General features: G+C 60.5%; 1 long non-coding RNA gene across 1 annotated transcript in view; it reads left to right on the forward strand.

The window, feature by feature from the left end:
* Positions 1–6,206, forward strand: part of LOC108447143 — a 9,219-nt gene extending 3,013 nt beyond the window's left edge. The window contains exons 2-3 of the long non-coding RNA XR_001862543.1: positions 571–577; positions 6,197–6,206. This is a non-coding gene — a long non-coding RNA (uncharacterized LOC108447143). The remainder of the gene's footprint in view (positions 1–570; positions 578–6,196) is intronic.
* The last annotated feature ends 298 nt before the right edge of the window (positions 6,207–6,504 follow it).

Raw genomic sequence — 6,504 nt, forward strand, 5'->3', positions numbered from 1 at the left:
AACCTCGAGGTGCTGGAAGCATCACCTGGCACAGCCAGAGCCAGAGCTGGGTGTGAACAGCTGCTTGGACCACAGCTGGATTTTACTTATTTTATTATTTTTTAATCTTTTTTTTGGGCCTCAATTATGTCTCTCCAGCAGCGTGAGCCACTCTAGAGCCTGAAAAACCTCATGATGGGGCTGATTGCTGGGGGTTGATCAGCACAGCCCAGCATTGCCTGGGTTCGCAGGGGGAAAGGAGGAATAACCTCAAAATTTGGGGGGAGAATGATTGTTTTGCTATTTCTTTATTTGTTTAGCATGGATTTTTGGAAGGTTTCTGCGAGCTGCTTGTGAGGGCACCCAGGGTGAGTCCGGCATGGCCACATGGTGCCCAGGGATGCCAGATGAGCCAGGTCCTGGTGCCTGGCTGCACCTCAGGATGGAAATGATGATTTTAATTAAGCAGCTCTGCTGGGAGGAGGGTTCTGGCCTCTCAGGGTGCTGGAGCTGGGAGACCAGGGATGCTGCAGGACCATGGGATGAGGGATGCTCCACGTTGGAGGGGCCCCGGGCTGGGCCGCCACTGAGCCAGAGCGTTGACCACTGGATCCATGGGGAAGACAGATGTGAGGATGCTCGGAGGGCTGCGCCGGGATCCGGCATGCCCCTGGCAAAGGCAGGTCTGCCCCCATTTCCACCTTCTCCCATCCCCTTGGAAACACGGCAGGAATTTGCCCTCCTGCCTTCCCTCCCTGCCCATCACCTGGGGCTGGAGCCGGGGGAACTCCTCCTCCCGGGACGAAGGCCGGGGCAGGCGATGGCGTGCATGGATGCACACACGTTGCACACCCATGGCTCCATCGCCCTGGCACGGGAAGCACGTGGGATGCCTGTGCCGGTGCCAGGCTCCCCGCGAGGGTCGCGTCCCCCACCCCGGGCAGGACCCGCCCTCACCCCGCAGTGCTGGGGCCGGCGGATCCGCCGGGAGCTGCCGGGAGGTTTGGACGCCCCGTTCTCCTTCAAATTAATGGCTGTGCCGTGAAGAAAATTGAAGCCATTATTCTTCGCTCGCATCCTTTATACCCACCAACTTCAACCACTTGACATGCTAATCACAGCTAACGAGGGAGGGAGGCGATTTCCCACGTCAGACCTGCAATCCAGCGCAGCCGGGCGGGGAACAGCTCCGCGTCGGGGACACCGGCACCCCAACAGCGGCACCTCTGCCCCAGCACCGGCCCTTCCTACCAGCAGCACCCCAGTAAACAGCCCCGTCAGCCCCACTGCAGCTCCCCATGGCTGGTGTCACCCCAAGCTGTCTTTGTCCCTCTTTCCCAGACAGGAAAGTGGTGTGGGGAGCATCTCGGCGCTGTCACCCAATCCGTCACCCCTGCTGCCACAGCAGCCCTTCCTGCCAGCAAACATCCTCTTCGAACACACTGAAGCCCCCCACGGCTGGCGTCACCCCAGGCTGTTCTTGTCCCCCAGCTCAGGACAGCCGGGATGGGGGTGTGGGTGACGGTGGTGCCACCCCACCATGGGCAGCCTGTGCTGTGCCACAATCCCGGCCCCTGCACCAGCAGCGGGGGCGGCAGGGCCCAGCTGGAGCGCCAGACCACCCCTGCTTTTCCCAGAGGAACGGCCAGGCCCTTGGAAGATACTTTCAACCCCCCGTGTGTCTGTGCCCCCCCATCCTCCTTCCGCTCTGCCATGTGCTCCGGGGTCCAGCTGAGCCCTGACGCACTCATTGCACCCGCCTGTCCTTCCAGGGCTGGATTCATCCCAGCCGCCAGCCGGGCAGAAAGCTCTGGAGTCCATTAACATTCCCCGGAGCGATCTAATCCCCCTCTCTGCCCTGGCTCTGGCTTTCACTTGGTTTTAATCAAGCCCAGCCTGGCGCCTCTCAAATAAGGGGGGCGGATGGCACCCAGCTCCCCGCATGGCACATGGGTGCTGCTGGCCCCGGGGCGGGGGGCCGGGGGGGGGGGGGGCAGGGTGAGCGCAGGGGTGTCCACTCTCTGGTAATTTTAAAAGGCATTTTGGAGCTGGAGGAGCTGAGCTCAGCAGAGCCAGGGCCAGCAAAGCCAGGGAATAAAAGCACAGGCGGTTGCAGGGTTGTTATTAATATTTGCTGGATGGTGATTGAGGGAGGGCTGGGCACCAGGGGGGAAATGGCAGGATGGGGTCTCCGGGAAGAGAGGGGGATCTGCCAGCTGCGTTCTTTCCCAGCACCCCAGTGGTGGGTGGGGGTGCAGGATCTGTGCCAGCACTTCTGGGGACGCAGCTGGGGCAGGAGGTGATGCTCCCCACACCAACAGCCCTAAAACAAAGCACTGGGGCTCAGCTAGGGCGCCTTGGGGGGCTGTGGGACCCCCCAGATGTCTCCTTGGGGACAAGGAGGGTGCATGGGGGCACCCATGGCACTGTCCCTGGGGAGCAGAAGGTGCAGGGGCACCTGGAGTGCTGAGCTTCCAGGGGCTTTGCCACTTCCCCACTGCAAAGAAAGTAGGAGCCGAGAGGGCAGAGCCTCCATGGGGGTCCTGGATGGGCCCCTTTGGCTGAGTTTGGGGGCTCTGCAGGGTCATGATGGCCTCGCCGAGTGGGAAGGAACCAGGAGTGCTACTGGATCCTCCCAGGATGGCAGTGGGGATGGACGGGGGTCTGGGGTTGCTGGGAGGTGGTGCCACAGGGCAGCACAGGGAGTTTTGGGGGGCAACGTGTGAGCCAAAGCGTTTGTTTTTCTGGGGACCCTGGGTGTGAGTTATCAGCGGCAGCAGAAGCACGGTGCTTCCCGGCCGGGAATGCGTGCTGGCTCCTCGGGGAGGGATTAAGGGGATTATATTATTATTTGTTATCACTGAGGGGGGGAGAAAAAAGAAGAAACCTCCGTTGCCGGGAACTCTGCCTAATCAGAGCACAGATTAGCTCCCTGCCTCCGCCCGGCTGGGATGGGCTCCCCTGTGCCCATCCCACTGGCAGTGGGAGCCCAGTGGGGTGACATGGGGTCGTGGGGTCCCCAGGGATCCGCCTTGCCTGCGAGCCACATGTGGGACCAGTTTTTGGACATGCCAGTTACTGCCCGGAGCAGTTGTCAGAGGGAATGGCAGCTCCTCTTCCAGCTTCCCCCAGGACTGTGGGGACCACCACCCCCATCCAGGCATGGGAACATCCGTCCTGGGAGACCATCCCCAAGGATGATGAGAGCCACCTCGAAGGCTGCCAGAGAGAGGGAGCTTATGAACATGGCCAAGGATTTCCATCTCCTCTGGCCGTGGTGGGGGGATCTTGGAAGGTTTGGGGGGGATCTTGGCAGGCTCGGGGGGAGAGCTGGAGCTCAGCTTGGAAGCACAGGCAGGGGATTTGAGCCTCCCTCCATAGTGGGATGAGGGCGAGTGCCCCCAGTGACATCCCAGCATCCCCAGAGGATGGGGACAAGCTCAGCCCTGGTGGGTCCTGGGCTGCTCCCTGCACATCCTGAGCATCCCCTGCCCAGGGGTCTCTGGTGGGCTGGGGATGGAGATGGCCCTGGACACCTGGCACAGAGGGGTCCCCCTTGTCCTGCTCCATGGGTGCAGGGTGGCACACCACAAGGCAGAAGAGGTGCTCCGGGAGCTGGTGCAGCCATCTCAGAAGATCCAGCTATTTTCCCCCCACTCTTTAAGCCCCCATCTCAATCTGCAGGGCCAGGAGCCCCCCCCAGAACAGCCTTACACATGCACATCTTGAATTTCCCTTCCCCAAACCCCCAGTTCCCAGCAAGCAGAGGCTGAGCCAGGTTCACACATGGGGTGTAGGCACTGGGACAGCCCCTCTCCAATTTTCCCTTGCCTGGAGCGAGGCTGAAGCCACTACCCCACCGCAGAGAGCCCATCATTAGAGCCCCTTCCACACACCCCATCCGCTGATGGACCCACGATTTCCTTTAGTCTTTTATTTACACTTTATTGCTCTTGTTTTTGCACTGGCAAAGCGCTGCTGGAGAGCACAGAAATCCTTCAGATCTCGGCTGGCAGCAGAGCTCTGCCTAATCATAGTCATTATCTGGAAGCAGGTAATGGGCATCTTTCCCATGTTAATTTGAAAACAGAATCAGCGAGAGCAGGACACCGGGGACGGAGCATGTTCCCAGCACCAGCCACTCCCTTTGGATGATTTTTAGGTGGCTTCCGTGGATGTTGGGGTGTGGGTTTGGGATGGGGGAACACAGAAAAGCAGGCAGAACCACGTGCCAAGCCTCGTGGCTCAATAAATCAGCCAGGAAAGGGGCTGCTGGCTGGAATCCCACAGGGATGGAGCCTGTCCTTGCTGCCACAGCAATAAAATCCCCCGGCCTTGTTTTTTTGGTGGCGAGGAGGATGATGGTGGCTCTCCCTCCTCCCTGCGCCACCGTCAGAACTTGCCCCCGTGGCTGGGTCCTTCGCTAACAAGGACTTGTCCCTTTTATCCCCAGCGGCAGGAGGGGATGGGGATGGAGGTGAGAGGCGAGGATTTCTCCCGGGGCCGGGAGGGGAAGGCTGGGTGGCGTTGGAGTTTCGTTTGCTGAGATACCATTAACGAGTGAGCAAAGGTTGCGGAGTCTCCATGGAGACAAGACAGCAAGAGAAGGGAGCGGGTGTGCGCTGGGTGAGAGCTGATTAGTAAATGTCAGCGGCACAGCCACTGCCCGCGCCACGCTGGCGCGGGGACGCGCCGGGCACCCGCACACCAGGCACCTCCTGTGCACCCCGGGCACCTCCTGTGCATCCCGGGGATCCCACGCATCCTGTCCCGTCCTGTGTGCCCGTCGCATCACGGGCACCCCGGGTATCCCATGCACCCCTTCCATCCCGTGGGCTCCACTGCCTCCGGGCGTCGCGTGCGTCCCATGTGTCCTTGCAGCCCATCCACCCCGTGTGCATCATTTCACCCTGGTTATTCCGTGCATCCCAGGCCCCCCGTGCACCCCACGTATCCTGTGCATCCCAGGTACCCTGTGCCTCCCATGCATCCCAGGGGTCCTCTGCATCCCAGCTCCCCTGCCCATCCTGTGAGCCCTATTCCACCCCTGCTATCCCACGTGTCCTTGTGCATCCCAGGTCCATGGGAATCAGGGATGCAGGAGAAGCCTGGGTGCATGTTCCCAAAGCATCCTCACAGCTCTGGTGCTGACAGCCCTGGCTCCTTTCCCACAGGGAGCAGGGATGCAGCTGTGCCTGCTGGGATAGGGGCAGTTGGCCAGCGAACAACAAGCTGCCATCTCCTCCCTCCCGTGGAGAACGTCCCCTTTCCCAGTCCCTGCATCACACAGAGAGAGGATGAGGCTGGACCTGCTGGATCCCACCTGGTTTTCAGCAGCATCCAAGCCCAGGCTGAGGGAATCAGGGTTGGGATGAGGCACTGATTTGTGCCAGGGTCTGTCTGAGGTTATCAAGGGCTTGGACATGGCTGGAGCCCACCTGGGAGGGCAATGGGAGGCAGGAGCAGTCAGTCTGGCTGCTCTTCCCCATCCCCTGGAGCATCATTTACTTCCAGCAGAACACAGGAAAGCACCTGGCAGGCGAGAGCACCAGGGAAAAGTGTCGGGGGGCACGACTGCAGGGAGGGGGGGGCTGGATCCTGCAGTTTAGCAGGTTTTATTCGGCAGCTATAAACAGAGCAGGAGAGATAAAGGTTGCAGTGCAGATACAGATTAGGAAGGTCCCTTGAGGCTGTGACACCTTGAGATAGAGGCAGATCTTCTTCAAGGGAAGGGCTCGCTGGCAGCTTGGAAAACATGGAGCTGAGCGGCCTCCAGCAGCACCTCAGCCCCTGGTCTGCACCCACAGGTGAGAACTGGGGGTGCTAGGGCAGGATGCGGGTACTGGGGCAGTGTCCCATGTACCCCATCCATCCCGTGTGCCCCACTGCATCCCGGGCACCCTGGACATCCCGTGTGTCCTATGAATCCCAGGCGCCACATAGATCCCATATGTCCTTTGCCTCTCAGGTACCCCATGCACCCCATGTGCCCGCGCATCCCAGGCCCTGGGCACCCCATCCCTCCCGTGTGTCCCATTTCATCCTGCCAGGATGCAGTGCAGGGCAGCAGGCAGCACCAGAAGTGCTGACCATCCTACAGAGGTGGGACTCATGATGGAAAGTGATGCAAAAAACAGGCAAGAAATGGCTCTTTCAACATGCTTGTGTGTCCATCTCTCCCAGGAGGATCAGGAGGGATGGCAGCGCTGGCAGAGAGACCCCCGGAGCAGGCACAGGCTGTGTCATGGGGCAGAGGAGGCATGGCCATGAGGGACAGGCACGGCTCACGCCAGAGTGACCCTGGGACGCTGGCTCCGCCATCACGGCTCCGCCATGGATTTGTGTGCTGCCTGGCGGGAGCGCCGGTGATTTACTCCCTGTGGTTTGGTTTAAAGCAGGAGCACAGAGCGGGGAAGAGATGGATGTCTGTGCCAGTGGCCTTCATCCCTCTTCCCCCTCAAGCCCACAGGTTTGGTTTGATCAGCAGGCAGGGAGGGAGGATTTAATATCCAAGTGCACCAGCAG

Source organism: Corvus brachyrhynchos, unplaced genomic scaffold (genome assembly GCF_000691975.1).
Source record: "Corvus brachyrhynchos isolate BGI_N302 unplaced genomic scaffold, ASM69197v1 scaffold65, whole genome shotgun sequence".
NCBI lineage: Eukaryota > Metazoa > Chordata > Aves > Passeriformes > Corvidae > Corvus > Corvus brachyrhynchos.